The 25,091-nt window shown below is 42.3% G+C and overlaps 1 protein-coding gene across 3 annotated transcripts in view; it reads left to right on the plus strand.

The window, feature by feature from the left end:
* The first annotated feature begins 5,791 nt into the window (after positions 1–5,791).
* The window catches only part of ERC2 (ELKS/RAB6-interacting/CAST family member 2), a 1,126,181-nt gene continuing 1,106,881 nt past the window's right edge, over positions 5,792–25,091 (plus strand). For all 3 annotated transcript variants that reach the window (XM_063426897.1, XM_063426898.1, XM_063426899.1), the window contains exon 1: positions 5,792–5,924. The gene's annotated coding sequence lies outside the window, so the exon portion shown is untranslated. The remainder of the gene's footprint in view (positions 5,925–25,091) is intronic.

Consider the following 25,091-nt stretch of genomic DNA (forward strand, 5'->3'; position numbering starts at 1 on the left):
AATAAATGGTAGGCCTTTGTGGGGTAGTTTGAATGTAAAACCTGCAAAGATGCTTGGAAATTGCACATAGGCCCGGCGTCAAAATTCAAAGTTCGGTCAAAACTGATATGGCTTGGTCTCCTATATGGCACTGTAGCTTCACAAAATAGTGCCATAGACATACAATGGGGGTGTCCTTTTACTCAGAAGACTTAGCTGAGCATAATTTGGGGGGTTTGAACTTAGTGGCACACATGAAATATGCAAAATGCCCAGCAAAAATGCAATCCGTATGTAAAAAATGCACAAAATTATTTTTTACCACATACTTTGGCATGTAATGGTAAAAAAATGGGGGCATGTTAAGGCACAATATGCACCTTATGAGATACCCTGGAGTGTCTTCTTTTACAAATGGTAGGCCTTTGTGGGGGTTTTTTGAACAGTCAAACTACTATAATACCCCAAATGGAAGCATAGGCTCATTAAATCCGTCTCTCAAAATTCTACTGTGAATACTGAAAAGGACAGGTCTCCTGTATGGCACTGTAGCTTCACGAAATAGTGCCATAGACATACAATGGGGGTGTCCTTTTACTCAGAAGACTTAGCTGAGCATAATTTGGGGGGTTTGAACTTAGTGGCACACATGAAATATACAAAATGCCCAGCAAAAATGCAATCCGTATGTAAAATATGCACAAAATTATTTTTTACCACATACTTTGGCATGTAATGGTAAAAAAATGGGGGCATGTTAAGGCACAATATGCACCTTATGAGATACCCTGGAGTGTCTACTTTTACAAATGGTAGGCCTTTGTGGGGTTTTTTTGAACAGTCAAACTACTATAATACCCCAAATGGAAGCATAGGCTCATTAAATCCGTCTCTCAAAATTCTACTGTGAATACTGAAAAGGACAGGTCTCCTATATGGCACTGTAGCTTCACGAAATAGTGACAAAGACATACAATGGGGGTACCGTTGTACTCAGCAGAAGTAACTGAACACATTATAAAACTTTGTACAGGAATAGCACACACCAACTTTACAAAATACACATGAGAAGTTCTTTGTTATAAGTTTGTGTGCGAAAACCCCCAAAAAACACAATTTTACTCCAATATTTAGCAGAGGTTGGCGGTGAAATGGCTACGTCAGAGGCGGCTCTCTAATTAGGCGGTTTAGGCGGCCGCCTAAGGCCTCGCGCTGGCGGGGGCCTCGCGGCCGCCTAAACCGCCTGTTAGCAGAGTGTGTCAGGTCCTCGGTCAGTGACCGAAGACCTGACACCAGGAGGGGGCCCGGCGGCTTGCCCGGTATGCCGCCGGGTGCGAGGCCCCTCCTTGCTGCCAGGCCGGCCACCGCAGACACTGGTCTGCAGCTCCGCAGTGTGCAGAGCTGCAGACCATGTGACTCGCGAGAATTGGCCAATCAGAGCGTTGCCGCGGGTTACCACGGCAACGCTCTGAATCTCGCGAGATTACACGGTCTGCAGCTCTGTGGAGCTGCAGACCGGGAGCAGGGGCCACCGGACCACCAGGGAGCCCACTGGACCACCAGGGAAAGGTAGGCTCACCCACCACCATCACCCCCACCACCCTTAGCTTCACCACCATCACCCCCACCACCCTTAGCTTCACCCCCCACCACCATCACCCCCACCACCATCACCCCCACCACCCTCAGCTTCACCCCCCCACCACCCTCAGCTTCACCCCCCACCACCCTCAGCTTCACCACCACCACCACCATCACCCCCAACACCCTCAGCCTCACCCCCACCACCATCACCCCCACCACCCTCAGCTTCACCCCCCCACCACCACCCCCCATCACCCTCAGCTTCACCCCCCACCATCACCATCACCCCCCACCAACCTCAGCTTCAACCCCCACCACCCTCAGCCTCACCCCCACCACCCCACCCTCAGCCTCACCACCACCATCACCCTCACCACCCTCAGCCTCACCCCCACCACCCTCAGCTTCACCCCCCACCACCATCAGCCCCACCCTCACCCTCACCCCCACCACCATCACCCCCCACCACCCTCAGCTTCACCCCCCACCACCATCAACCCCACCACCCTCACCCTCACCACCACCACCATCACCCTCACCACCCTCAGCCTCACCCCCACCACCATCACCCCCACCACCCTCAGCTTCACCCCCCACCACCATCAGCCTCACCCCCACCCTCACCATCACCCCCCACCACCCTCAGCCTCACCCCCACCACCATCACCCCCACCACCCTCAGCTTCACCCCCCACCACCATCAGCCTCACCCCCACCCTCACCATCACCCCCACCACCCTCAGCCTCACCCCCCACCACCATCACCCCCCACCACCCTCAGCTTCACCCCCCACCACCATCAACCCCACCACCCTCAGCCTCACCCCCACCCTCACCATCACCTCCACCACCCTCAGCCTCACCCCCCACCACCATCACCCCCCACCACCCTCAGCTTCACCCCCCACCACCATCAACCCCACCACCCTCAGCCTCACCCCCACCACCATCACCCCCACCACCCTCAGGTACACCCACCACCACCATCAGCTTCACCCCCCCCCACCACCATCACCCCCACCACCATCACCCCCACCAACCTCAGCCTCATTCCCCACCACCATCACCCACCATCACCACCCTCAGCCTCACCCCACCACCATCACCCCACCCTCAGCCTCACCCCCACCACCATCTCCCCACCCTCAGCCTCACCCCCCACCACCCTCAGCCTCACCACCCACCACCATCACCCCCACCACCCTCACCATCACCCCTCCCTACCATCACCCCCACCACCCTCAGCCTCACCCCCACCACCCTCAGCTACACCCACCACCACCATCAGCTTCACCCCCCCACCACCGTCACCATCACCCCCCACCAACCTCAGCCTCATTCCCCACCACCATCATCCACCATCACCACCCTCAGCCTCACCCCCCACCACCCTCAGCTTAACCCCCACCACCATCACCCCCCACCACCATCACCCCTCACCACCCTCACCATCACCCCTCCCCACCATCACCCCCACCACCCTCAGCCTCACCACCCTCAGCTACACCCACCACCACCGTCACCATCACCCCACCACCATCACCCCTGCCCACCCTCAGCTTCACCCCTGCCCACCCTCAGCTTCACCCCTGCCCACCCTCAGCTTCACCCCTGCCCACCCTCAGCCTCACCCCCACCACCCTCACCATTACCCCTTCACCCTCAGCCTCACCCCCCACCACCCTCAGCCTCACCCCACCCTCAGCTTCACCACCCCTCAGCATCACTCCCCCCACCACCTTCAGCATCACCCCCCTCAGCATCACCCCCCACCACCCTCAGCATCACCACCCTCAGCATCACCCCTCACCACCCTCAGCATTACCCCCACCACCCTCAGCATTACCCCCACCACCCTCAGCATAACCCTCCGTCACCACCCTCAGCTTCCCCCCACTCACCATCACCCCCTCCTTCTCACATCACCCCCTTCTCACTCTCACATTACCCCCTCTCACTCTCACATTACCCCCCCACTCTCACATTACCCCCCACTCTCACATTACCCCCCCACTCTCACATTACGCGCCCCACTCTCACATTACCCCCCTCTCACTCTCACATTACCCCCCTCTCACTCTCACATTACCCCCCTCTCACTCTCACATTACCCCCCTCTCACTCTCACATTACCCCCTCTCACTCTCACATTACCCCCTCACTCTCACATTAACCCCCTCACTCTCACATTACCCCCTCTCACTCTCACATTACTATCACCCCCTGCTCCCTCTCACATTACCATCAACCCCCCGCTCCCTTTCACCATCACCGTCCACTCCCTCTCACCATCACACCCCCCGCTCCCTCTCACCATCAGCTACCCCATACACATAGGGTCTCAGACAAAAACACAAACATGCTCACAGAGACATACATTCGCACACACAAGGATACTCTCTGTCAGACACACTCTCAGGCACATACACAGGTAGACAGTGCGTCAATGTGTATATGTGACACTTTTTTGTTAGTGGGGCCTCATGTTTGCATTTCGCCTAAGGCCTCATAAAGTCTAGAGCCGCCTCTGGGCTACGTAGAAAGTGTCAAAACAACCTTAGGTAAATAGCCTGTGGTGTCTACTTTATATAAATATATACTTTTGTGTGGCAATTTTGTTTTCTTTTATGGCTATTAGGCTTACAAGACAAACATACCAAATTCTAAAATCGCTCCACATAAAAAGTTTATTTTACTCCTTGTGCTTTGTGACCTGTAACTACCAAAAAAAACTTAAAATCCCAGACACATTATATATTCTGTAATTCAGAACAACTAAATGAATTTATTTTTAATTACTTTCCTTAACCTGCACTAATTATGTACACATTATTATTGCAAAAACTGTAAAAAAACACACAAAAATTCATTTTTTTGCATATTTCTGTATTTTTTTTATAATAAATAAGCATTTATATATATATATATGTGTTACATCAAATTAAAGCCCTTTCTGTCCTTTAAAAAAACGGTATATAATATGTGTCGGTGCAATAAATTAGTAAAATGCAAATTGCAGTTGAACGCAAATAGCAAAAAATGCCGTTGTCATTAAGTGAAAGACAAGCTTCTGAAGCTCTGTCCTTAAGGGGTTAAGAACTTTAAAACACCCAAAATGTTTTGTAGCCTTCCTCAGATCTGTGCTCCAACACAATCCTGTCTCTGAGCTACGTGTGCAGTTTTGTTAGCCAGATGGCTTGTTTTTTTTGCTGTGATATGTATTTACAGTTGTGACACTTTATATAGACAAGTATGTATGTACCTTTGCAAATTATGTCCAATCAATTAAATTTGGTATGGGTGGGCTGCAATCAAAGTGTAAAACCAGCTCAAATCTGATCCAGGGAAATGGCATGCATCTGAGCTAAATTATATTTAATTATTTTCTTTGCAAAATCTAAGTTTTGTTTTGCCAAAAAAAAAAAAAAGTTGTACAGAGCTACAAAATATGTGAAAAAAATAAACGTATAGAGTCTCAATATTTCTGGATGCACTAGATATATTTTATTAAATTATTGGATGGTTATTTTAGTAGGCAGATCATGGTTCATGTTTCTGTAATGATTTGGGTATAATGCATGGATCACCTTCGTGCAGTCTGGGGATCCTAATGGCATGCAATATTTAGACACACGTCCTAGTCTGCCTGCAATTCTGGGAGTTAAATTCCTGAGTGGCATCTCCTGCCATTTTAACATTGGCAGCTGAAACAGCAACTGTAACTCCTACTAAGATCAGGTACATTGGGGACAATATATACCACACTAGGCTAAACATTATTCATGCCCCTTACACTATCTCTAGACATTAACCTCTACAGTACTCTGACACTAACCATTAACCCCTACACTACTTTAACCCTTACATTAAACTAAACTATGCCATGTGATATAGAAGATACAGAACAGTGAATAGTGTGCTAGGAGAACATGCAATGGCACCCTGGAGGTCTGAAGGCATTTACAATCGATTCTTCCTTACTATGAAATAAGTACAGCTGTATATGATATATTGTGTATATGGCAATCTTCACATAGCATTCTAATAGAGAGTGCAGCAAGTCTGGACGTTCTATCGATCTTTATACCCCAGGAGCTGCACCTTACCCGCGCTCCGCGTGCACGCTACCCATTGCTGCGCGCTCCCGCCGCTCCCTGCTGCCCCCCAGCGGTTGGCTGGCTGGTTGGTTGGCTGGCTGCGGGTCCCGTTGCATGCTGGGAGTGTTGAGTCATGGGGGCTGTCAGCTCCGGACTGGGGGGAGACTGAATGAGGGAGACAAGGGGAACAGCGCTGACACAAGCTCCATCCAGAGCCCCCAATCCTGCCCAGAGCACCGCAGCCATGGAGCCAGGCCCTGACAGGTGAGCAGGGGGGCTGGGGGAGGGGCACATCATCCTTATCATTAGCATCAATCTCATTATCAGCACCTTAACCACTGTAATAATGATAATAACAGCGATTTACCCTAATGCTCCCAGTGCCATCATAAAAATACACTACAGTAATAATAATGATAGAGACAGGACCATGGACAGTGACCAGTGCTATTCATTGGAACAAGTGCATGCAATCAGTGCTGATCAGTGAGCTCAGATATACACCTAGTGTGAATTACACATGTGTATCTTGTATTGCTTACACATGCTAATATAGCTAACATGATTAACACCTGACTATCTAGAATGCCTTACTAATGGATAAACACCTAATATAATTAACACATGGGTTTATGACATGACTTACATTTGGATTAATACAAAGTATAATTTATTTGCACATTTTTATTTGCCATGCCATACACTCGTATCTTACATTTAATTATATAAGATATCATCATCATCATCATCATCATCATCATATCGTGTACACCTAATTATGATTTGCATTTGTGCCGAGCATGATTTATATGTAGGAAAATGCCTAGCAGAGTCTAAACCTGTGTACCTAACATGCTGTATATTCCAATACCTGCTATGGAATACAAATAACTCCACTGTGAGAATCATTTACACATGTGCCAACACCTAGAATGGCTTGCATGTGATGTAGAGCTAGCATGGCTTCCATATTACATATACTTATTATGGCTTCCAGCTTGCCTTACTCCATGTGTACACATGTAACATGGCTAACACATAGATGCATGCATAGCATGGTTGCACATGGACACATGTCTAGCTTGGTGACTGCACACACATGTCATGGCTTATAGTGCTTACCCATGTGTGCATTTATTGAACAGCTTACATTTAAATACATAGTTTGCTTCATACATAACTAGCATGTAAAACACCTATATGTGCATATAATATCTTATACTTGCTCATGGCTTGTGTATGTTCGTTCTCTCTCTCTATCCTCTATTAGCATTGATTTACCTGGTGTTAGCAGATTTTTGTATATATGTGTGTGTGTGTGTGTGTGTGTGTGTGTTTTTTTTATCTGATCAGCTCCTCATTCTAAAGGAGTTTGCATGAAAGTCTTAGACTGTAATGTCATGTGCTGGGTCATCAAATCATATTGAAATTGAAAGTATAAATACATGTATTTTATTTATTTAACAACTATGGATACATACTTTGCTTGCCTTACACAGCCATGAATAAATAGCATTTGTTTAACAAATACATTGTATGCGAATCTTATAGAGTTACATTAACATAGGTAAATATATAGCTTCCACACATGCATGTCCTCTGTGTGCAAAATAACACAATTCATTGGAACGCAATCTGTTAAACCTATGCACATATTTACACATTGATATAGCTAACACATGGCATGACTTACAGCTATATGCACATACTTACTGTAGAAAGGTAAACACGTACATTGTAGATTATTCACTAAACATAACATTTTAGTGAATTAAAAGCAACCTGCAAAAGTTGGTTTGAATTAACTAGACTTCTACTATTGTTTTTGCATTTTTCCATCTCAGCTATTGTAGCCTGCAATTTTTTTCAATCTTGTTTTTAATTTATAGCAATTTGATGTTCAGTATACCCCATTGCACTTCTACACGTGCATGTATCCTCATATGCATAAAAGCATATATAATTTTAAAAAATGCATTGTTTACATTGTGCCTGTATATGCTTATACCATGTTTTATGTTACCTGGAGTATTGCACTGCTACAGGATGAGTGGTACAGGAGTGAATGATCATAGATTTTATTAGATGTCTAGGCATAGTCTGGCTGCTAGTGGGTTCTCAGAACATGGTGGTGTCGCTAAGCACTAACAGGGTGTTATTGATGTGTCTGAGCACAGATTGGAAATTCATAGAGTCTATGAGTAATCATGGACTCCTACTGGGGTTCCTGAACACAGACCAGATGGGGTTTCTGAACACTTTCTGGACATTCCTATGCTGTCTGAGTACTGATGGAGTGTCCCCAGGCTGCTGGAGTACATACCTTATTTGTCTGTTTGCACATTGAATGGGTTATAAACTCATAAGACTTCTGGGGCTGAGACGCGTTGGGCTTTGGCTCCGCCCTGTGGCGTAGTTCCGATATTGTTCATACTAGTAAAGCTGCAATTAATTTTGTACTCTGCTGAAGCATTGTGTTTTTGTGATAATTTAGAAATTGCCTACTTCCCAGACAGTTGGTTTGCCATGAGGACTGATATCTAAAACACTGCTCTATTTGTTGGGCTAGAGCGGGTGTTGGCAACCTCCGACTCTCCAAATGCTGTGGACTACCTATCCCCTGATGCTTTGCCAGAATGATGGTTGTAACATGTCCACAACGTCTGGAGTGCCAAAGGTTGCCTATCCGTGATCTAGAGTATAGACTCCGAGGTGTTTAAGCATGCAATCAGAGTTATTTATTAACCCCTTAATGACACATGACATGTGTGACATGTCATGATTCCCTTTTATTCCAGAAGTTTGGTCCTTAAGGGGTTAAACTGGAATTTGTGGGAAATTCACCAGATAATTTAGAAGTTTACAACAGCGTAGCTGAATCGAACCCTTTTTCAACTCAGCTGTTATTCCAGCTAAACTACTATGGCCTAATATTTGCAATTCCCTGGTGAATTTCCTCATGTCACAACTGAGTGAGAAATCCTATCTGTCTGTCTTTCTGTCTGTCTATGTGTCTTTCTGTCTATCTGTCAATGTCTGTCTATCTATCTCTATCCTATGTATTCATGTGTAATGTACCTTAATAAAAATGTATCTATGTGCTCTGGGTGCTATCCTTACTACAAGTGTAGTGATCTGACATTTAAACTCACGAGATCAGTCTGTAAGTTTCCAACTTCTGATTTTCCCGGCTTCCTGAGAGTTTGCAGAGTAATTGTTGTGTGCATGACATCCTTGCAGTAACTTGTTGCTTTTTTTCTTAGTTGTTACAATAAAGACAACAAACTGTGAGTTTCTCGGTTGTTTGAGCGCAGACTAGGGAGATAATGATTTCACTTTGTGGCATTTGCAGAATTTGTGATGTTATGATTGGGGCTCTTGTGATTGTATAGTGCACCTGTATCCTATCCATGTCTTTTCTTGAATTCCCTACAATTCTCATATTTTTCTTGAATTTCCCTACAATTCTTCTTTTTTACATCATCAGACCCCAAAACGACAGCTTGATAGCTTCCATGCTCAGACATCCTAGAAAATCTCAGTATGAGCTCACGCACCCCAGAAACCCAAGAGTGTATACTCTAGGCCAGTGTATCCCAATTCTATTGGCAACGGCATGCTTTGTGTTGTTGAATTTAATCTTCTTTATTTATGGTGACTTGTATTGTACTATAAGGATTTCATGTAAATGTGTTGAGCTTTTGTGATTGCATTGAAGTTCCCATGCCTTGCCACATGCCCACTTGTTTCTTGCCCCATGACCATGTTTTGTAGAATGACATTGTAGGGTACCGTGCGCTTTGGTCTTTTGCCCATAAAGACTTGCACTATCGTAATGTCTGGGTTCTCTGTACCAAATCCTTCCTCCCTGTAAATGTCAGTTTGAACACACAGTGTTGGGGAGTTTGCAACTCTCTTGGAATCTTAGGGTTCCAATGTACAGTTTTGGGGTTCCTGTACTATAGGTGCCCCTGTGAATAATGTATTTTGTCATGCATCATGCCTTGGTTTAGTGATAAAAATCGATGCTGACATTCTGCCGTGTGTAACAGAGAGAAGAACCAATCAGAAAGCATGAAATTATGGGGAGACCAATGGCTGCATTACGGGGCCGGTCTGTCAGACTGTGGTCCAGAAGAGAGGGTGCTGATCTGCTTTCTCTGTGCTGTATACAGGGTCTGTCTGTGGGATTACTGCAGTCTGTTTCTTCTCAATACTGTATGCTGGAAACTTGCTTTTAAGGCATGATACATTTCTGTTTCTCATGGGGAGCCCTGAAGGGGTTAATTCTAACCCTAATAAGTAATGCTAGCATCTGGTCCCTTAATATTATGTAAAGGGACTTTCCCTGGGGAATGCTACAATATGTGTCTGCTCTTTTTCTCTGCAAACGTAATTGTTGCCCGAGGAGCATTCTACAACTTGCCTCTTTATTCTTTTAAAAGAATATATGGGGAGGGCCTGCATGCCATAGTTTGTCATCCTTGTACCATTTATGCAGGTTGCGGGGATTACCTGGGGAGGGCCTGCGTGCCATAGTTTGTCATCCTTGTACCATTTATGCAGGTTGCAGGGATTACCCGGGGAGGGCCTGCGTGCCACAGTTTACTTGGGGAGGGCATGCATGCCAGATTGTGTAGATGATTACCTGGAGAGGTCTGCATGCCACAGTTTGTCCTCCTAGTACTGTTTATGCAGGATGTGTCCCTCACAGTACTATGTAAAGGGGCTACATGGAGTCCATACTACAGTCTGTGAATCCACAATACTAATCAAGGTGGTTCCCTAAAGGCATAAATAATTATCTTTGCACAGATAATGCTATATCCATATCTACCCATTATTCAAAACATTGATCTACTATGTGGCATTTTGGGCAGCTGAACTAGCAATCACTATTGCTGTTCTTGACAGTTACAAATGTAATCAAAATTATTCAACCCCCATTGAAAATTAGGTTTATTGTCAAAGTTTACAGACTTTTAGCTATTTTTCATGAACAAATCAAACAAAAGCAATTGAAATAGCTCAACCCAAAGAATGCTTCAAGTGGTATCCCCAAATTCAACTGAAAATGCAATTTATAATGGCTTCTCTAGTCTCAAAATTATTTAACCCATTCACAGCAAGCATACTTAGTAGAGCAACATTTTGCTGTTATAACTTGGTGCAAAAGAGATGCATAGCCAGACACCAGCTTCTCGCAGTTCCTGAGGAATCTCAAGAGCAATGGTCCTCAGTTTAGTAATATTTTTGGGTTTGCGTGTTGCAAGTATCTTCTTCAAATCCCACCAGAGATTTTTTATAGGGGTTCTAGTCCAGTGAATGTGATGGCCACGGTAGAATATTCCAGAACTTCTTCTGCGATCAAGCTTTGATAGAATTTGAGGTATGCTTGGGATCATTGTCTTATCAGAAGGTCCAATGATGCCCAAACTTCAGCTTCCTTACAGACTGCATGACGTTTTCTCCTAGGATTTTCTAATACTTTAATGAATCCATCTTGCCTTTCACATGCTGCAGGTTTCCAGTGCCAGAGGATGTAAAGCAGCCCCAGAGCATCAAAGTCACCACCATTCTTAACTCCACCACAATGCTTAACTGTAGGCAGAGTGTTCTTTTCAACGTAGGCTTCATTCTTTTTCCTCCAGACATATGAGCCGAAAAGTTCCACTTTTGTTTCATTGCTCCACAGAACAGAACCCCAAAACGTCTGTGGGTTATTTATGATTTTCAGCATATTGGAGCTGGCTTTTCTTGTGCTTTTGGGTCAGTAGTTGGTGTACGTCTTGGAATTCTGGCATGGAAACCTTCTGTCTTTAGTAAGCACCTGTGCTCACTGAAACCTCAGTGCCTGTTGCCACCAAGACTGTTGCAGGTCTGTTGCAGTCTCGCAAGAGTTTTTCACAACCTGCCTTCTCAGAAATCGGATTGCAGCCATTAATAACTCCCCTTTTCTGCCCCATCCAGGTAGTGTAACCATTGTGCCTTCAACTTTGAACTTGCAAACTTTGCTTCCAACAGTGTCTCTAGCAATTCGAACAGACCACAGTATTTATTTTATAAAGAAAAGAAAACATTACTACAAATACAAATGTAAACTGTAATATGATTACACAAATATTTATACTGTTGTAAGAACATTATGTCAGTATGTTTAAACTCAAGGCTAGCATCCGTTCCTTAGTGTGTCGTCATATATTACTGGCTGCAGATACCCTCCAACATGAAATAGTTGTAAAAATCTACAAATGTATTTTTTTTCCAGTGAAATATCTGATTTACGAAATAAACCCTACTAAGTTTGTAAAAAGTACATATATGCAAAATATCTGTGGGTTTATTCACTAAACATCAAATAGTGAATAGAAAACTTAAAGAGACACTCCAGGCACCCAGACCACTTCTGCCCATTGGAGTGCTCTGGGTGCCAACTCCCACTACTCTTAACCCTGCAAGTGTAATTATTGCAGTTTTTTATAAACTGCAATAATTACCTTGCAGGGTTAACTCCACCTCTAGTGGCTGTCTACTAGACAGCCACTAGAGGGCACTTCCTGGTTTCTAGCACAGGAAACCTGTGCTAGAGCGTCGCTGGACGTCCTCACGCTGTGTGAGGACCTCCAGCGTTGCACATATCCCCATAGGAAAGCATTGAAAAGCATGCGCATTAGGTCTTCCCGGCCGGTGGGCAGGATCAGTCTCGCCCACCGGCCGACGCAATCACAGGGAGGAGCGGCGCGGAGGAAGAAGCAGCGACGTGGGACATCGTTGCTGCCTCTGGTAAGTTACTGTAGGGGTTTTCACCGCTTCAGCAACCGGGGATTGGCGGGGTGGGAGGGAGAGGAGACCTGCAGTGCCAGGAAAACGGATTGTTTTCCTTGCACTGGAGTTTCCCTTTAATTGAAAAATGTAGGCAAACATAACTGGTAAAAACATAACTTTTACTTATATGTTAATTAAACCCTCCAGATTAAAAAAAAAAAAAAAAAAAAAGTACATCTTGTGGCTGTCAGACTTCTTTAGTGGTAATTTAATGTACATAAAAAAATAAAAAAATAAAAATCTTTGATGGATAAGTATAGTAAAGAAGTTGCCATTTTTTTTAGACTATAGAAATAGTCATAAGTGGAGAGGAACAAACTCTTTTAAATCACAAAAAGCAATATGGACACAAAACAGTGTGGTTATAGTTGGCGCTTATTATAATGAATATAGTGTAATTCTTAGCTGCTACAAGCACTCTGTGGGTACTCCCAATATCCCACTTTAAGACAACAAACACCAGGAAAAACAGATAGCTTGAGATCTGGTTGGTGTTTCCGCCTTCCAAGCCTCTAGCCTGAGTGCAGCGCTATATAGATCTTAAAAGTAGGTGTATACAACTCACCCCTCTCAATTTTCTTGTTTAAGGGGTATACATAAAAAACAAAAAAATATATACAGAATAATTGTGTAGTATTGTATATAATCAGTGGTTAATTATTTTTGTGAGATTAAAATTACTCACATTTTTTAGAGCCTTATTAGATTTTAGGCTCTAAACTTCCATGCTTCCGTGTCTTTAAGGTAGACAACTTTAACCCCTTTTGTTCTTTTGAACTTCTTACCTCTATTTTTCTCCAAAATATGGTATAAGAAGACAGAAAAAGGAACTGTGGGTGTAGTATTTTTAAACCTTCTTAAGTGAATATATAAATGAGGATTCACTGATTACTCAGAGTATTGATTCATTGTTCTTATATATACTGATTTTTTTATTTTCTAATTTTTTTGTATATACTATTATTGAATTTCTATGTATTAAGTAATAAATCTAGATACTTTTAACTTTTGAATCCTGCACTCTTTCTGGTAAGGGGAAGTGTCACCCAAATTTGACACTAAGCCTGCAAACTCTGAGCCAGTGACTAAAGGCTCTAGAAAAGGTGAGCACCATTTCAAACATTTATATATTCACTTAAGAAGGTTTGAAAATACTACACCCACAGTTCCTTTTTCTGTCTTCTTATACCCATATTTTGGAGAAAAATAGAGGCAAGAAGTTCAAAAGAACAAAAGGGGTTAAAGTTGTCTACATTAAAGACACGGAAGCATGGAAGTTTAGAGCCTAAAATCTAAAAAGGCTCTAAAAAATTTGAGTAATTTTAATCTCACAAAAATAATTAACCACTGATTATATACAATACTGCACAATTATTATGTATATATTTTTTTGTTTTTTTATGTATACCCCTTAAACAAGAAAATTGAGAGGTATACACCTACTTTTAAGATCTGTATAGCGATGCACTCAGGCTAGAGGCTTGGAAGGTGGAAACACCAACCAGACCTCAAGCTATCTGTTTTTCCTGGTGTTTGTTCTTTTAAATAACATACTATCAGGAAAGGTAACAGATATGTAGTTGAGGAAGAATGAATCTAATATTGAACTAAAGGACAGCTGTCATCAAATTTTCACTTTTTTTTAGTTTATTGGATATAATGAAACTGGATGTTTGTTTTGGTTTTGTTTTTTTTAGAATATGTAGCTTTCCTGTTGCTTTGGGTTCACACAGAGCAGACACGGTAGGTTTTGCAGCAGTGAATCAGAATAACAATAGAATCTGACCCAATATGGATGCTCATCCAGATAAAAAAAAGTGAAAATGTGATAATTGCTGTTCTTTAATTGACCCTATACCTTCACTACCCAACTGGAATTTAAGATTAGTATCTTAGCTGAGGGGGCATCAAAACAATCTCTCTCAGCCTGGGCTATGTCTTTGATGACACTCAGCCCTGAAAGATCATCTTTTAAACACTTTAGATAACATTAACTACTCCTTAAAAGCACACTCTGATGCAGGTTAATCAATGAAACTTTTTTGTAAGACAGGTACTCTGAGCTATCACCTGACTCTTGACTTCAGTCCCACTCAGCTAATAAACCAGGATATATCAGGACTGGCTGTCTGCCAGCCAAGGGGATCGACAACTTACAATAGGGGGGGGCACCGAGGGCTAGATTTACATCATCTGTGTCTGTAGGCACAGAATTTCCAAATGCCCCCGATTCAAGCTAATAAAAAAGACTTAACTGTTTTAAATATGATAATAATTGTTGTATATACACACACGTATAGAGTGATAATGTGTATTGTGTAGTGTCTGCACTTCTCCTTTCCTCTCTCCCCACCACCAGTCACCTTGATCCTACTCCCATTCTCACATTAACAGTGCTCTCTTCTTGCTTTGCACTGTCTTTAACGCATTTCTTCAACTTTGGAACTGCTCCCCTTAAATATGCTACTGTTTTACCACTCCTAAGAAAACCATCTCTTGTATCATCTTTCTGAGCTAACGACCATTCCATGTCTCTGCTCCAATCCTACTGATAGTTTCTGGAACGACTTGTCTGGAACACTTTCTCAACTCTAACTCTTTTGTCGACCCTCTTCAATCTGGCTCCGTCTCCTTCATACTGCTCTGATTAACCCCTTAAGGACACATGACATGTGTGACATGTCATGATTCCCTTTTATTCCAGAAGTTTGGTCCTTAAGGGGTTTAAGTAACTAATGATCTAACCATGGCTGTACTCTGCCGATGACCTTCTCCTGTGCACTGCTCGTACCCATACTGCTAACTTGCAGTTAGAGGACTTCTCGTGGATGTCTCCTTTGCCACGAACAGTCTGCCTCTCTCATCATGCACTACCCTAGTTTCTGATTTTTTGTTTAAGAAGTCCATTAAAACCCACCTCTTCAGAATAGCCTATGGACTCAAGGGTAACTCTCATTCCCCAAAGCTATATCTTACTCTCTTTAAACTTAAATAGTAGGTCCACTCTCCACTTCACTGCAATTACCTTCCTATTATCCTACTTTTCCACTATTTCAGTTGCTATTCCCAAAGCTGTTTTTCTCATAGTGGTTTGTATGCCTCACATGCTCTAGATTGTATGCTCATTTAAGAGGGTCCTCATCAATCTATTGTTCCTGTCAAATTTTGTAATAGTTTGTCTCATTTGTTGTTGAATTCAACATTAATAATATTGTCAAGCACTGCGGAATGACTTGCTGCAATATAAATTCCAATACCAATAATGTGTATATGTATTTCTGTGTATTTGCGTAGAGTATGCATGTAGTAGTATGTATGTGTTTGTGTAAAACAGTGTGGGTAGCAATGTGTGCATGTGAGCGGTAGCAGTGTGGGTAGTAGCAGTATGTATTTATCTAAAGTTCTATGTATGTAGAGCATTAAAATAAAATAAGTGAAAGAAGCTACCATCTTCCAATTAAATAATATACCGTGTCAGTCACAGCCAGGGTAGGTGTGGGTAGGGCTGCATTAACAGAAACAAATGTGATTTAACTGCTAAATGGCAGGGACCTGAGAGGTGAGACTGCAAGGGCATGATCTTTACACAAAAAAACTGCTTCATTAAGCTAAAGTTGTTTTGGTGTCTACAGTTTCCCTTTAAGTATTAAAACGCTTAGAATGTACCGTAATAGGCTGTGTCTGCCATAAGGATCTATCCCAATAATGCTTTCTTATTATCTTATACAGATATATTTAAACAATATATAAAAATAGAGAAAATAACTAAGGAAACTTTATTGGGATTGATTCCTATGGCAGATGCAATCTGTTTCAGTGCATTCTACGAGTTGTCATAATTACCAGATTTTACTAATTTCATAACGTAAAGTCTTGATTTTATTAAGGACACAGAGGTGAGTATTATGCTTTATCTCTTTCTTTATTCCTCAGCAGCAAAGAAAGGATATTGAAATATTCAAAGAAAAAAAAAAATAACATGTACCCCAACGGGTTAAATGCATTATAAGCATATTATCCAATGATAATGCTCCTTGCACCATAATGTCCAGTCCAGAGGCGTAGCTAGGGTCATCTGCGCCCGGGGACATGACACAAAGTCTGCGCCCCTTCTCGGACCGACAGAGTCTGGGGGCTCAGTCTGAGCCCCTAAGAAAATGTTGAAATTTTACGGTTTATATGGTTCATTTTCGAAGCATCTGGTATTTTAATGAAATAGAATACAGACTAATAATTCTCTATACGATTGTAAACAATGTGTTTGAAAATAAATAAAATATACTCTACTAATTATACATGATTGGAATAGACATAGTCTAAAACAAATTGATCCTCCTTGATTTGACTGTCGCAAACTCGTCAATCACGTTGTCAAAATTAATATTCTCAAGTGTTTCTCTTTCGATGCTAAGGAGTGCAAGATCACAAAATTATTAGGTACAACGGTAATCTTTAATTACATAATTAACAATGAACATAATTGTGAAGATAATTATTGACAATTTTTTTTTATAGACATTACGAGAACAGTTAAATATATCAGGCGAGTTTTCAATTTTATTTAGTGCATTTAAGTTTAAAGATATCCTATTTATAGGTGAATTGTACGCCGAGTTCGTTTTATTAAAAGGTAAGGATAGAAAATCACTCTCTAATAAAGTAGGATGGAACTCTTATATTGAATTGTTTTAATTGATCAGAGCAATCGATTTTGTAATTAAATAATTTCCAGACAAAATTTATGTCAAGAAAAATCCAAATTATATACAATTACAAATTGTACAATATTAGCGAAATTGCATATAGTTGACATATTGTTATATTACTCAAGTTTAAAAATTATCAATTTATTTATCATACAGATATATTATAACAAACCTTTTCTTTTCTTGTTGTTGTTCAACTAAAAAATATTTCAGAATTGGTACCTAGGTATTTTTGGTATTCCCCACACTTGTAGCATCAATACACGTGCTCTGCATTCTGTCTGTTAGACGACACTCACTAAAGCAACCTCATACCGAGAATTTACGCATGCGTTAAATTTGAAGGTAATGCAGTCGCTTTCGCGGTAAAACAATTTAACGAGTACGTAAATAAAATACATGAATTAAAATACATTATTTATTGAACTTCAAATATATTAAATAAAAAACTGTCCCCTGTCTTTGTTTCACTAAGTTCCACTAACATCAAATATAGTGTCTGAGAAAAGGATGGGAGATACTGTTTTATACTGGTGGAAGTGAGAGAAAGCTACAGATTATATTCAACGAGACGAATACTTGTTATCTATCTTTCTCTTTTCAACTTATGTGAAGTATTATTCTATCTTCCTTGCACTCACGTAAAATCCTATATTCGACTCGAAATTATCCAACCTGTATAATTGTTAAAACCAGATGCCAGTGCCACTTTCAGTATATGAAGAATAATATTTGAACCCGAACTGATCTTTGTTTTAAAAAAAAAAATGCCATCAGCAATCCTACATTGTGGATGTCTGTGTCATTTGTTTATGAGTAGAATGGCACCCCTTAATGCTCAATGGGGGCACCAAAATCATGCTTGCCAACTGGTTTGTAATGAAGATATTTGTGGAGCTCCAAAATTCAATCTTGCAAACGTATTTAGGATACATTAGTTTACATCAAAATAAAATTAAATAATTAGTTTTAATACCATTTTGGCACCCCCTAATGTGGCGCCCGGGGACATATGTCCCCCCCTGCCCCTCCCTAGCTACGCCTCTGGTCCCATCTTTCTTGATGATGCCAACGAACATCCCATCAAAACAGAACCGTAGACCGAATCTACCATGAAGAAAAAAAACTGTGCTTCCGACGAATGGAACTGTAGAACTTGAAGGAACTGTTAAACTAGGCTTCCACAAACTCTGACCCTCCAGATGTTGCTGAACTACAACTCCCATGATTCTCAGCCTATCTATTTCATTCATAGAATCATGGGAGTTGTAGTACAGCAACATCTGGACGGAGTTTAGGGAAGCCTGGGTTACAATGCTCCAACTTTCCATGAACCAACTTGTAGGATGCCAATCATGAGGCTGGAAGAAACAGAGAAACACGTGGTAAAATATATACATTCAAAATGTATGACTAACATCTTGAACTGTCATCTTGAACTGTCATTTCAACTTGATCCAAAAAATAGAGTAAATAAACGTCATCAACAGTGTCATGAAGTTATATGCCCTTAGTGACTTAGGGAGGGTGCAACTTACCTTGTCTGGGTGGGATAATACTCGCCTCCATGTCCTTAACAAAATCATGACTTTACATCATGAAATTAGTAAAAGCTTATATTATGCAAGTTCAAAGCTGTACCAACGTATAAGAAAAATGTGGAATTGGACGAAAATAAAACTCCCGAAAAGTAGATTCTCAAGACCAATCAGCAGCACTTAGGAGGTCTTCAAGTCTACACCCTAACAAGAAGGCTTTAGATGCCATAGCGCCTCTAACCGAGTGCGCTCTGTATGTGGAAGTGTCAATGCCACCTGCCATCATAATCCATCTAGATATTGTAACTGTGGAAACAGGTCGATGTGGATGTTGAAGAGCTATAAATAAATCAGGCAGAGTGCATAAATAAATCAGGGTATGAATAGTCTTATACTGAGGATGTCCTGTCTTCATATTCCTTGAGGCAATCCACCGGACATAGGTTGATATTATGTGGGAATGCCGGATAATATTTGTGAGGAGACTGAATCCCCGGAGAGAGGAGCAAAGCCAATAGCCTGAGATGTCCTTGGAGTATAAGTGGATGACCATTCCCGTCGAGCTCTAGCACAAGGTCTGAGGATGCCGGGAGTAACTTCGGGTAATCTATTGACATTTCCAGGAGCGTAGGGAACCAGGGTTGAGTCATCCAAAATGGGGCAATGACAATCAGTGTAGTCTGGTAATGTCTGAGGTGAAGAAGTGTCCGGGCAATCAGAGAAAATGGAGGGAAAGCGTAATGGCAAGTGTTTGGCCATGGTTGTAGGAAAGCATCTGATGCCAGGGCTTCCGGATCGGGTCTCCAGCTGAAAAAACGTGGTAGTTGGGCATTCAACCGTGATGCGAAAAGGTCGGTGTGTAGGGGCCCCACAGATGCCAATCGCTGGTATCCCTCAAGTGTCTGGAATTCCAATCTGCCACAACGTTGGACATTCCTGGAATATACTCAGCTCGTACTCAGATGTTGCGGTCCAGGAAGAATTGCCAGAATTCCTTCTCCAGTACCACCAAGACTGTTGATTTTGTGCCCCCGAGGTGGTTGATGTAATGCACCGCTGATATGTTGTCCATTCGTAACAGGATGGAGCAGTTGATTGATACACCAAGGAGGCATCGCAGGGCGAACGAACCAGCCAGCAATTCGAGGCAATTGATATGCATGGTCTGTTCTTCCATGGACCATTTCCCACCTGTGGAGGTATGACCGCAGCGCGGGCCCCAGCCGAGCATACTTGCATCTGACTCTATTGTAAAGTCCGGGGTGGTGCTGAAGATTGCTTGTCCATTCCATGCCTCCATGTGTTGCAGCCACCACTGGAGTTCCTCTCTGGCTGGACAGTCGAGAGGAACAGAGTCTGAATATGATTGATCCAAGCAAAGGTGTTTGGCCTTCAGACGTTGAAGTGCCCTGTAGTGGAGTGGGCCGGGGAAAATCGTTTGGATCGATGCTGAGAGGAGACTAATGATTCTGGCTAGTTGCCTCAGGGTCAGGACCGGACAGATCTCCTTTTTGATGGACTTGACTTTGGAGGGTGGTAGGAGAAGTGTCCCACACACGGAATCTATGTTGAATCCTAGGAATTCTATAGATTATGAAGATTCGGTGATCAATTTTCCCAGTTGATGAGGAAACCCAGATTGTCCATGATGGTTATCGTCCAATACAGATGTTTCTGTAGTTGATGAGAGTCCTGTGCCATCAGGATTATATCGTCTAAGTATATTATTAGGCGAACTCCTTTGCTGCATAGCAGCGCAACCGCTGGTTTCATAAGTTTTGTGAAACGCCATGGGGCCCAAAAAAAGACAGAATGGGAGACAGTTGAATCGCCTCATGGTCCGTTCCCATTGGAATTGAAGATATTGTTTGCAATCTTCAGCCATCAGTATGGTGAGATAGGCATTTTGTAGGTCAGGTTGACCATACAGTGCCCTGAAAGGAGGAGATCTCAAAGGGAGTGGATACCTTCCATCTTGAAGTGGTGGTATGTGACGCGTTCAGTAGTCGAAGGTTGATGACCGATCGAATGCCTCCCCCTTTTTTTAGCTCAAGATATTGCTCAAGAAACCCGGAGTCTGCGATTGAATTTCCTGAATTGCACCTTTGGATGCGAGGGATATAATTTTTTGTGACCTCAAACCCCGGTCATGTGTAGAGAACCCGATGTGGTTTGGGAGGGACCACTGAACGGAGTCAGAAGATTCACTGAGGGCTTTTGCCCTCTTCCAGGTCCTCACCAATTTTGCCTGGTGGGGGGCTCTCTGTTGTGGTGTAACCACATCCTCAGTGACAGGACGTACCCTGTCCGTCTCAAAAGTTTTGGAGGACTCCTCATCTATTGGAGCTATTAGGGCAGGGGGTCTCTGGGCGGACAGCAGGGCCCGAGTGATAGAGTGTGACAGGGTAAAGATGGCATGAGACACAGACTTTGCAATCATAGGGTCCAGTAGTGAATGAAACTTCTCAGAGTTCATTTGCTCCTGTGATGCATTCTCCAGCATAGCCTGAGGGGGTGGTTTGGCTACCACCACAGGTGCAGTGAGTTTAGGGGCACTAGCGGAAGGAGCATTAAAATCCTTCTGGGACTGCATGTTTAAGAAAACTCAATGATTATATCTGATATAATTATATTTTTATCAATTAATCAAAGGGACAAAATTAAGCAAGGGGAGTGTGAGACACACAAACAGTAGTAAAGTGATATAGGAGAATGATTACCCCAAAGAAACTAGGCACAACAAAATACAGGCAATTCACAATCTCACCGAGTGTTCCCACAGGAATGAGACCTGGGGAACACTGGGAGCTTGCCCAGCAACGCTGTTGGCCCGCAACCCAAAACGTTTGGCAAACGGCCGAGCAAAAATGTGGCAAAATTGCCAATCAAAAAATAGCTGCTGCGATGCGCACGAGCGAAGTGCGGAGGCGCGGGTGGTGAAAATTTCCCTCACTCGAAGCCGTGAGCCGTCGGGACCGACAGAATGTCAGCACCCGGTGGTGAGGCTTACGGACCGAGAGAGAGGTAGACCGAGGTGTGAGGCAGTCGGGGGAATGAACAAAGTCTGCAAATAAACAAGCTGACGAGCAACAGGGGAAGGGGGCGGGGGGAGGCTGGGAGAAGGGAAAAGAGATGGCACAGAGTGCTAAGGTAGAGTAAAGGCAGCGAAGCCACAGAAAATTATAAAATACCATGCAAAAGACAAAATCCAATAAATATATACAAGTTAAGTTTGGAGAAATATGGAGAAGTACTTAGCTGAGGAGGCAACAGCAAAGAAAGAGGAGTGGCTTAAGGTCACATGGAACATTATGGTGCAAGGAGCATTATCATTGGATAATCTGTTTATAATGTATTTAACCCATTGGGGTATATGGTATTTGTTTTTTCTTTGAATATTTCAATATCCTTTATTTGCTGCTGAGGAATAAAGAAAGAGATAAAGCATAATATAAGCTTTAGTGTCGTTTAATAATTCCTGATAATTTTCCCTTCTCCGGGCCAGCTCTCTCTCTCTCTCCAGGAGATCGTTGTGTTTAGTCTGAAGGGCCGGGGCCATGCACAGATCAAGTTTCTCAGACTGAATGGAGACCCCGTGCGCCTGTACTCTGCCAAATGGGAAATATATATATGTAAACACAGGAGCACTCTCTGGTTTTTTTTCAATGTTGTATTAAATTACTTGATTAAGATGATGTAGATATATATGTCTCCATATAGTAATTTTGTTATTTCACTGATATCATGAATATATTAATGTGATCTTAATGTGTATGCTCTCAGAATCCGTTTTGACTGCTTTGCTTATATTGCAGAGACGTAATCCTATAGATGCACTATTTCTTCTTCTGACTGGTTAACTGGAAAAGTCTGTGTGATAAAAAATGAGAGGACAAACACATGTTCCCAAACTCAGGCTAGGCAGGAGAGGGTCTCAGTGATGGCCCGATGGAAATGATGATGTGGCTACTAGATGTGTAGATTTTACTAGATGTGTATGTCCCATTCTGAACCCCTGCCATGGTAAATTGGAAATAAATTGGTTGGATGCTTTATTTTACAAATGTTTTGAGTCATTTAAAGATTGTTTACTTTCTGGCTTTCCTGTAAATCTGTAGTGCTTGTTGGCAGTAAGGCTATATTTTGACTATCTCTAATTAATCCTAAATCCCCAGCATAATGAGTGTAATGTAATTAATATAATAAATTATAAATTAATATAAAGTTTAAAGTATCGTCCAGTATTCATATTCAACTGTTAAATTATTTCTTTAGCTGAGTGCTGTTATTTAGTCTGTTAACTTATGACTATATTTATACTTGTTAAATTTGTTATTTGTAAAAACTGATGTTCGAGATTTTGTTATTTTTGCTCGTTGTTGTTTGGTTATGAATTAAAATAACATATTTTGTCTATGCTCCTATATGAAGCTTCCTTGAATGAGTTTTGAGATCAGGATCCCTGTGAATTACATTTGTTTGTGGTTATAACTTCACCTGAGCAGTGATGATTGTCTTTTGCCCAAAATAAATAGAAGGGTATGATCTGCACTGGAATATATCTAAACGTTATGTTTATTGATGTTTGTGTGAGGCGTGAAAGTGCACCTGTGTTTAATCTGAAGTTATTATATAGCTCTATCTGAGTGTATTTGTTTTATCTTCTTTGTAAAATTATAAAATACCGCAGAATATGTAGGTGCTGCATACTATCTGATGAAGATATTATTTAATGGCAAAGATGTATTAGATGTTTGTTATGTCCTAGAATTTCCCTTTTCCAACTGTTTATGTTGATCTAGAATATCTGCAAAGTTGTAAATTGCCGCTCAGAAGCATTAATAAGTCTGAAGTCTTGATATTAAAAATATTATCAGGAAGTATTACTTTACTGAGAGGGTAGTGGATGCATGGAATAGCCTTCCAGCTAAAGAGGTAGAGGTTAACAGGAGGGAGTTTAAGCATGTGTTGGATAGGCACAAGGCTATCCTAGATATAAGATAATGCCAGGGAAAGTATTTAGAAAATTGGGTAGACTAGATAGGCTGAATTGGTCTTATTTGCTGCCACATTCTATGTTTCCATGGAAATCTAAAATGGCTGATGTAAGGATATTTTCCATTTTGTAATTCCTTCCTCCCTCTCCATGACATACAGAGTACATACCTTGCAACGTTTAAAATGTACAAAGGAGACATTTTCATTTTAGGGCTGTTACTGAGGGTGTGGCCAGAGATTGCATTGTTCTGAGAACATTTTGAACACCTGATTAGTATTATATAATGCAGCTAAATGGGATAAAAATAAGGACTGGCCTTACTAACAGGGGCATTTTGGAGGTATCAGAGTATGAGGTTTAGTTAGATATCCTGTTAGTGACTATAAAATAGAGAATGATTTCCATGGTGTAATATTAAAATAGGTTCAATGGTATTTTGGATTAAAGCGACACTCTAGTCACCAAAACAACTTTAGCTTAATGAAGCAGTTTTGGTGTATAGATCATGCCCCTGCAGTCTCACTGCTCAATTCACTGCCATTTATGAGTGAAATCACTCACTGCCATTTATGAGTGAACAGCCTCCCAAGCCGCCTTTGTTCTCTGTCCCCCTCTCCTGGGATTTGTTGGCAGAGCAGGCACCTGCCATTAAGGTAAGCAGGTGCCTGCTCTTCCTTACTTAGCAAAGCATTGGGGGCGACCTGAGGTGGCCAGATGGCCACCTCCTGGCCCCCCTGTGACAGGGATCCTCTTGGCGCCCCCACCCTTGGGCGCCTTAAGGATTGACCCGGCGCTGTTGGAGTGCAACTTGGGGCCCCTCGTCCAGCGCTGCGGACCCAGACAGGGTCAGGCAGCCCACCAGGGAGTATCCCGGTGGGCGCCCCCAGGAGGCCAGCGCCGGCCCTGACTACATTGATTCTTAGAGGATGTATGCACAAGGCAGATTGTTCATGTAATGTACTCTGAACACTGCCTTTCCCCTTTTACCATTGGACTAGAAAGTACTGTAGACCCCCTTTATAAACCCCTAATACCACTTGCTTTATCCCTCCTAATTAAGTGCTTTATATCATGTAGTATGTATACCTCTCTCACACGTAAGCGAGTGTTCCAAGGGGGAATGATATAAAATATTGTAGATTAAAATGTATTAGAATCACTATCACAAGAATAAAGACTGTGGAAAGACTGTGAGGAAAATTGAGGTACATCTACTCACTAGGAGAGAGCATGACTGATCACCATTTTGTTCTCAGCTGCCATTTTTTTTTCTAGGTGTACTTGGCATTTCTAAGGCACACATCTGTTTTTGCTAACTCTCTTCTTTCTCATTGCTTTCAAACATTTGTATTTTTTTTGGTGT

Source organism: Pelobates fuscus, chromosome 7 (genome assembly GCF_036172605.1).
Source record: "Pelobates fuscus isolate aPelFus1 chromosome 7, aPelFus1.pri, whole genome shotgun sequence".
In the NCBI taxonomy this organism is placed as follows: Eukaryota; Metazoa; Chordata; class Amphibia; order Anura; family Pelobatidae; genus Pelobates; species Pelobates fuscus.